The sequence below is a fragment of the Puma concolor genome, chromosome D3, assembly GCF_028749965.1.
Source record: "Puma concolor isolate L17-30 chromosome D3, mPumCon1.1.hap2, whole genome shotgun sequence".
In the NCBI taxonomy this organism is placed as follows: domain Eukaryota; kingdom Metazoa; phylum Chordata; class Mammalia; order Carnivora; family Felidae; genus Puma; species Puma concolor.
Genome location: NC_141678.1, coordinates 11,682,355 through 11,690,629, shown reverse-complemented (window position 1 = coordinate 11,690,629; position 8,275 = coordinate 11,682,355). Strand labels below are relative to the sequence as shown.

The window sequence follows — 8,275 nt, the reverse complement described above, 5'->3', positions numbered from 1 at the left end:
TTTGTACCTCTATATATTCCTGTAGAAATCCATGTTTCTAAAATGAAAATGAAAGAACGCAGGCAAGCCAAAAGAAACAAAAAATATATATACGTATAATCCCTCTACCTAGACATAACATCATTAATATGTTGTGGTTTAGCCTTCCAATAATTTTATGCATAAATATATATGCTTTTTATTAAAATGGAGTTGTACAATATATTCCGTTGTATGGCCTGTCTGGAAAATAAGGGTAGAGCTACATCATCATTTTTGATTGTTACATAAGATTCCAATAGATGGATGGCCCGTAATGAAATAGTAATTTAACCCACCTGCTACTGCTGACATTTAAGCCATTTCCAAGTTTTTGCACTCTTGAATAGCAGTGCAGTGGGCATCTTTTCATGTCTGTCCTTTCGTATATTTCTGCATATTTTTTAAAGCCATCACAAATGTGATGTCTGAATTTTAAACAGATTCTTGGATTGGTGGCTCAAAACCATGAGCTCGTTCAACGTTAGCACCGGTCTCATCCCCAGCAGCTTTTCAGAACTGCTCCCTTCACAGCGCAGTTCCGTGAGCTGTCCTTCTTCAAACTTGGCCTTCTTGAGCATTTTTACTTTTCTAACAAAGACATCATGGAGTGGATAAATAGGCTGGCAAGACTTTTCCGTGTCTTTTCGATGCCGTCTGGAATCAAATTATTGACTGCTTCTTCCAACTCATTTGCACCTCTTGGGTCATGGTATCCATCATCTTTTCCTGAATCTGGTGGACCCATTGGTGCTGAGCATAAGAGGGCTTCCCAATCTGATTGTTGAGTTTTGTAGTAAAACCAACACAAAACGGACAAAGCAAATACCCATCGGTAGTCTTGACATCGACATGAGCTTCAGTCATGGTCTGCCGTGTTTTGACCAGAGAGCGCTTTTTGTCACGGGTAAGATCGATGCCATGGAAATTAGTCAGGCAGCTTTTGCCCTGACCCTCCTCAATAATTCACTTGGGTTTTCTAAATACGACTTCATCATTCTGCAGATCAGCAAGGCTCACCTCAAAAACATGACCCTTGAGGCCATCAGGTGCGATTTTGGTTCTTTGAGTTCTCGTGTCTAGTGTTTTTCTAATATTTCTTACATTGAACATAGCCGGTGTTTTCACATCGCACCAATTTCTTAGAAAATGGATCAGGGGCGCCTGAGTGGTTCAGTCGGTTGAGCGACCGACTTCGGCTTGGGTCATGATCTCGTGGTTCACAAGTTCGAGCCCCTTGTCGGGCTCTGTGCTGACAGCTCGGAGCCTGGAACCTGCTTCAGATTCTGTGTCTTCCTCTCTCTCTGCCCGTCCCCCAATCATGCTCACTCTCTCTCTCTCTCTCTCTCTCAAAAATAAATAAACCAAAAAAGAAAAAAATGGATCCACCACTTTCTTCTTTGCTCCTTTCTTGCTGCCTTTCGTAAGGTACTTGTTCTTGCCAACCACCATGGTGCTGCTGGGGGAGCCACAAGGGCTGTGCATATTTCTTTATAATAAATTAATTTAAGTGGAATGGCTGAGCCAAAGGGTATGCACATTTTTATGATAGTTTTGGATAAATACTGCCAAGAAGACTTTCAACAAATGTGTATCAATTAAATGCTCACGAGAAGTATTTATGAGAAGACGCCCTGATAGAAATTACTTTAAAAGCAGCATGTGTTTGTGAAAAGGCAATCAAACAACAGAGAACAATAAAGTGAAAGTCATTGCTTTAATTTTCCTTCCTAGAGAAAATTATATTTTGACTGCACTGGTCTCGGATCCCAATTTCTATCCAGTCTCGATCCTGACAGGCGAACTGCACCCTCTTTGTAAAATTTGCTTCTGGACTATAAGCTCCGGGAGGGCAGAGGCTATATTTGCTTTGTCCACTTTTGCACCCTAGTCCTTATTTCAGGGCCTGGCATACAACGGACATTTGTTGTATCAGTCATTAGTAGGCGTGGAACTAATTACCCCCAAATTCAGCAGTTGAAAGCAATACACGTTTGTGATCTCAGTTTCTGTGGGTCAGAAATCTGGAAGTGGCTGGGCGGGTCCGGCTCAGGGACTCTCATGAGATTGCGGTCTCATCCGAAGGCTTGGCTGGGGCTGGAGGCTCCATTTCCGAGGCGTTTCCCGCACATGGCTGAAGTCATGCTTGCTTCTGGCAGGCAGAGGCCTCAATTCCTTGTGATGTGGATTTCCTACAAGGCTGCTTGGGTGTTCTCGCCACATGGTGGCTGGCCTCCCCCAGACAGGTGATCCAAAGGATGGGGCAAGGTGGAAGCTGAAGTATCTTTTATGAACTAGCCTCAAAAGTCACACTCTGTTATCTCTACAACATTTTCTTGGCGACCTAGGTAAGCCCCTTTCAGTGTGGGAGGGTCTTCTGCAAGGGCATTGAGTCTAGACAGCAGGGGTCATTGGGGACCATCCGGGAGGCTGGCCAACACATTTACTAAAATGAGCTGAGTGAGTGATTGAGTGAATGAATGATAGCCTCAGAACTGGAAGGGGCTAATGATGCTCCCTATGTCTTCTAAGCCGTTCTGTGTAGAGATGGGATAATTATCCAAGAACTGAGTTTGGACTAAGCTGTGTATGTGCTGTAGAAGCTGCTGGTCTGAACTATTCCTGCCTTGAGTCAGGATGGGCAAGCAAAGGCTGACAACCCTTTAAGACATCTGGGAAATTCCCAGTGGAGCCTGGTGGTTCAGGCCATCGGCCCAGAGAAAGGCTGGTTCTTACCCATCTAAGGAATGCCAGGCTGCATGTCAATCAAGGTAGGGTGGGTCATTTGGCCAAGGGAGGTCACTCTCATCATTGGAATACTCAGTAGTTTATGACCTCCATAAAGCCATTAGCCCTAGGAGATGAGGGGAAAGTGGTTACCAGCACCCTCTGCCTCTCTGGGGTCCATTAGCATCAGGGTTGTAAACTCGGTCTCAGGCCATGGGTGACTGCTTTTATTATCAATCAATTACTCGTGCTTGTCAGCAAGTCTCAAGCTTCCTAGAAGCCTAGAATGTGGCCAGATAACCGTGGTGACTCTGTGCAATTAAGATCTACCCTCCAGGGCTCAGTTTCCCCATCTGCACCGCAAAGGCTCGTGCTAGATCAGAGGCCCCCACACATCTCACTTCCAAAATCGATTTCTTTTATTCTACTTCCGTTGTGTCTATTTCACGTTTTGAAATGGTTTCTCCAGCAACCAGCATTCCTTCCAAAAACTTATTTTTCTTCCCCAGTAATCTTAGTAAAGACAAGCGTCTTTATATAAAAAGAAACATACAACTGACAGACGCAAATTCTGACTGCCACAGGTGGGGCTGCACCCGGAATGCGTATGAGGCCCCAGACATATATTTTTTGCAGAGCCCTGTCTATGTAAATGATTTGAGTTGCCTGAAATCGGCATGTGAGGACCATTTGGGTGGCACGGGTCTGTGAAAGAAATACCACGCAGGCCTGCGGAAGTGATCTGTATCCTGCAAGTAGGGCTGGCCATGGGGCCCTGTGACAGCCCCAGAGGTACAAGTCCTGGACCTCCTCAAGGCGTCTGGTTGGTCTCACGTGTGGGTCAGGGGGTCAGAGAACCACAAAGGGGAGTAACATGGACCAGGACCCATATGGGTCCCATCCAGACTCAGAGCACTCTGCTTAGACAGCAGAGCTGTCTGATCCCAGGCATCAGAGGGGACGTAGAAAATTTCAAGGGGTGGGGGGGCTGGGGCTGGGTCCCCTCTAACTCAGATCCAACTATCAATCTAAGGATCGACCCCTGGACAATCAACACTTTCGTGATGAGTTGTAAACGCTCTGGCCAAAAATGAAGTAAACACATTTCTGTTCATCTGCAAAGCCAAGTCACTGCTAAAGGAACAATTCTGTCCGTGCACTGGAAATAAAGAACAAAAGTTGAGGCTCAGTGTTGGTACCTTCTAAGATCATGGAGGACCAACCACTCCCATTGTTCTACTCACTACTTTTCATTGAGCAGCCATTTTGCCCGAGACCTTCTGCACGTACCATTTCTCAACCTTTATAAGAAGCCTGTGAGGGAGTCCCTCTTACTGATGCATAAACTGGGATTCATAGCACTTTTGGGCAGAGAATTTGCAGGCTGGTCTCCACGTGTTGGTCTCCACGAGTTATTCTCTAATAATTGCATCCAACATTTACTGAAGGCTTTCGATGTGGCTGGCACTGTTTTGAGTAGCAAGCAAATATGGACTTGCTAACCCTCACGACTGTACTTTGAGGGAGGAACTACCACCATCCCCATTCTATAGACAAGAAGACAGAGGCTCAGAAGGGTTAGATCACAGACCAATGTCACGGAGCTCATGTGTCATGGAAATGGGGTTTGGAAGCAGACCATCTCCCGCCAGCCCACGACCTTTAGCCACCAAGTTACACTGCCTTTCTCTACCTCACTTTCCCAAGATGCTGAGCCGAAAAGTATCTAGCAAGCGGATCTTCTGGAAGAAATGTTCATGGACAACACAAGTTACTCAGCTTTGTCTTTGGAGGTAGAAAACTAGACTTAAAATTCTTAATGGGCAATTCATTTGTCCCACCTCTCCGAGCCTCAGTTTCTTCCTCTGTAGAATGGAGACGATCTCATCTTGCTGGAGGACCACCCAGGGAGGTCAAGGTGGTGGGTGAAAAGAGCCTTGCTAGCATTTCCATTCTTAGCCCAAATTACCCAAGGAAGTGATGACTGACTCATGACGAGGACAATCTTCATTGCGTGTGCAAAATGGAGGTAAGCTCCCAGGTAAGGAGGTGGGGGGTGCGTGCTGATGTCAAAAGAAACGCCGATACCTTGTTTGGCAAGACCTGGTGTAGGCAGAAGCGGGGTAGGTTGGAGACTGGAAGAAGTTATGCATCTGTGTCTCGGGTTGGGTTTTCTCGAAGCAAACACTGAGGCAGGGTTTGGGGTGCGAGGTGTTTATGAAGGATCGACACCCATGAAGGAAGAGGTGGAAGCATCCCCGGACAGAAGGAAGGACAGTCTTCAGTGCAGACCTGGAGAACATCGGCTGGCTTGACGAGGAGGCCAGGAGCGAATATTGCGGCACAGTTGTCCTGCGTCAGGGCCATACTGGCTGGGCATTTAGTCCTCCATCCTGGGTCCCTGGAAGGGCATGACCTTGGGCCAGTGGCTCTCTGCAGCTGAGAGAGACCTGAAGGGGCTGGCTCCTGGGGGCCACCTGCTGACCTCCCTCCCTGCAGCTGGACGGCAAGTCCTTCCTTGAAGAAGGATCCAGAAGGCGCATCTCTGTGCTGACCAAGCCTGCCGGAGGGGGGCAAACCATTAGTTTAGCAGACTCCCTGCCCTCCTGTCTGAGTCCCCCAGCCCTGGAGGGGGATACATGTGTCTCACTGCCCAAGTCTCGTCTGGCCATCAAGAATGCCCTACAACACGTCCTCGTGTGGCTGCCAATGGTGGCCGTCACCTCTGCAGAGACCCTCAGGCTGGTCAGTCATCACAGAGCTTCACTGGGAATCCTAGGAGCTCTTCACTGGCCTCGTGGCCCAAAAGCTGGAAATGGATGCTTTTGAGGTTTTTGTCCTTCAAACCCTAACATCTGAAAACACGGGAGGCCAATCGTTGGCCAAGTAAGGTTTACAAAGACAGCCTGTTTCTGGGGGAGCCAAAGGCTCCCCAGAACCCAAGGACTTCAGGGACCCCTGAAGGAACACAGGCTCCGGGTCTACAGAGAAGTCAGGCTGAGGTCCTGCTAGGTTCTGCCTTTTGGCTTCCTTAAGATGTCGAAGGATGTCAGCATACTTTGTGGACTCCGTGAATTTTTGGAACATCTGAAGAGAAATCAGCAACAGAGGCAGAGTCAGAGTCAAAACTGAGGCCAGTGGAAATGGTGGGGATGGTCATTACGTGAGTCAGAATTTGATGGCTTCAAATAACAGCATGACCAGTAATTATCATGTACCGATGTATAAAATAGTGATTTATTACTGCAATATTTCCCTTTTTAAAATGACCTCTTAACGTTTATTTATTCTTGAGAGAGAGAGGGAGACAGAGCATGAGTAGGGGAGGGGCAGAAAGAGAGACACACACACACAGAATCTGAAGCGGGTTCTGGGCTCCGAGCTGTTAGCACAGAGCCCGACGCGGGGCTCGAACCCACGAACCGCGAGTTCATGACCTGAGCTGGAGTCCGACACTTAACCGACAGAGCCACCGAGGTGCCCCTATTACTGCAATATTTCTATAATTAAACACTTGCATAAATATAAAGCGATTAATCGTTATTATAGCTGATATTTACCGCATGCCGCTCGCTGGGTGCTTGCACTGTCTCATTTCGTCTCCCAATAACCCGGTAAGGGAGCCACAATCATCCCCATTGTACACATGGGGAAATTTCGTCTCAGAGAAATTAACTGACTTGCCACGTTCCTGATGAGCCATGGAGCGAGTTGGAGCAAGCAGCAGGCTTACTCGGAGCAGCATAGCATGGTCTGGCTTTTAAAAGCACAGTCTCTCGAGCCAGATGGCCCCGGTTTGACTCCCAGCTGGACGATGCCTACCTGCTGTGCACAAGTGATTTAGCCTCTCTGTTCCTCAGGTTCTCGTTTGTAAAATGGGGTTGGTGATATGTCCGAACCACAGAGGGGCGTCGAGAGGGTTGGATGAGTTAGCACCAGGGCATTCATGGGACAAGAGCTGGCACATGATAGGTATTTTGTAAGTGACTGCCTTTTGCGTTATGTTGTGCAAGATCCCAGAGCTCCCACCCGCTTGAGTCCCACCATGGTGATGAGAATCATGGCGTCCTTTGACCACAGAACACAGGACAGAAGGGTCTGTGCAAATGTCATGAATAGTGACTCAAAGGTGTTGTCACTGGACCTGCTAACTTGGAGGTTTAAGACAGCCGTTGGCGGAGCTCGTGATTCTGCAAGGCGGTAGGCGGGGTGGGGTGGGGTGGGGGGGCTCAGCCAGGCGGCTTTCTGGTCTCCCCGGGCTCACTCGGGCATCCGGTGTCAGCAGCGGGTTGGTTAGGGCTGGTCTCCAATCCCTCCTGCTGGTGTCTCTGTGCCCGCGTAGTATCTCTGCAGCCAGCTCGGTGGGGCTCATTCCCACACTGGCCGGGGCGGGGGGGGGGGGGGGAGGGGGGAAGGGAGCACGGTTCTCAGAGGAAAAGGGGAAGCTGCAATGCATCTTGGGGCCTTGGCTTCAACCAGCATTGAATTGCTTCTCCTACATTCTATTGGCTAAAATTCTATTGGCTAGAGCAAGTCACATGGCCACCTTGCATTCACGGGGTACAGAACAGGATCTGCCTTCTCCTGGGAAGAGCCGAAAGGTCACATTGCAGAGGAACAGAGGAGCGGATAAAAGCGTCCATGCTTGCAGACAGACCACCTGCTACCATATAACCTAGGTGCGAGTGGGTCAGTTTCAAGGTTTCTGCCCTACCGTCATCATAGACCATCGGCGTGTTCTACAAATACCAACCCTTTGGCGTCCACCTTTGTTCATCAGTGTCTTGTATGCTAAAGTGAAAAAAAAAAACAACCCTCTTTTTCTTTTTTTTTTTTTTTCCAACGTTTATTTACTTTTGGGACAGAGAGAGACAGAGCATGAACGGGGGAGGGGCAGAGAGAGAGGGAGACACAGAATCGGAAGCAGGCCCCAGGTTCTGAGCCATCAGCGCAGAGCCCGACGCGGGGCTCGAACCCACGGACCGCGAGATCGTGACCTGAGCCGGAGTCGGACGCTCAACCCGCTGAGCCCCCCCAGGCGCCCCATAACCCAGAAGACCAAGACGAAATAAATAGCAGCCGAGTGCCGTATTTAACCTCTTGGTGCCCCTGAGAGGGGAGACCGACAGGAAGGATCAGAAGGCCCATGGGAAGTACGGAGTGTAGCGTCGACAACTGCTTTTGGGGCCCAGTCTTTCTTTTTCTCCCCCCCCCCCCCCCCCCCCGCGACACATCTCAACGGTAAAAGACCCAGACTGGGCAGTCGTACCACCAGCCACATTTGAAGGGTTTCTGGGCACTAAAGGGAGGGTGATCCGGCCAGAGAAGCCTGTGCCTGGAGGCCTTACGAGCCCGGCTCTGTGGCTCGGGCGCGTGGGGATGTGTTTCTGATGGACACCTCAGCTCGGAGCCACGCCCGCCAGCTCCAGATCGGGGCCTGACCGGGGCTGGGGCTGGGGGAGGCGGGGGTACAGGTTTCCAGCAGCCAAGGCTCTCAGGCTCACCTTGGAAAATGTGCCAACTCTGAAGA

General features: G+C 49.3%; 1 pseudogene; it reads right to left on the bottom strand.

The window, feature by feature from the left end:
• Positions 1-453: 453 nt before the first annotated feature.
• LOC112870264 (small ribosomal subunit protein eS1-like) lies at positions 454-1,470 on the bottom strand (annotated as a pseudogene).
• Between the last annotated feature and the right edge of the window lie 6,805 nt (positions 1,471-8,275).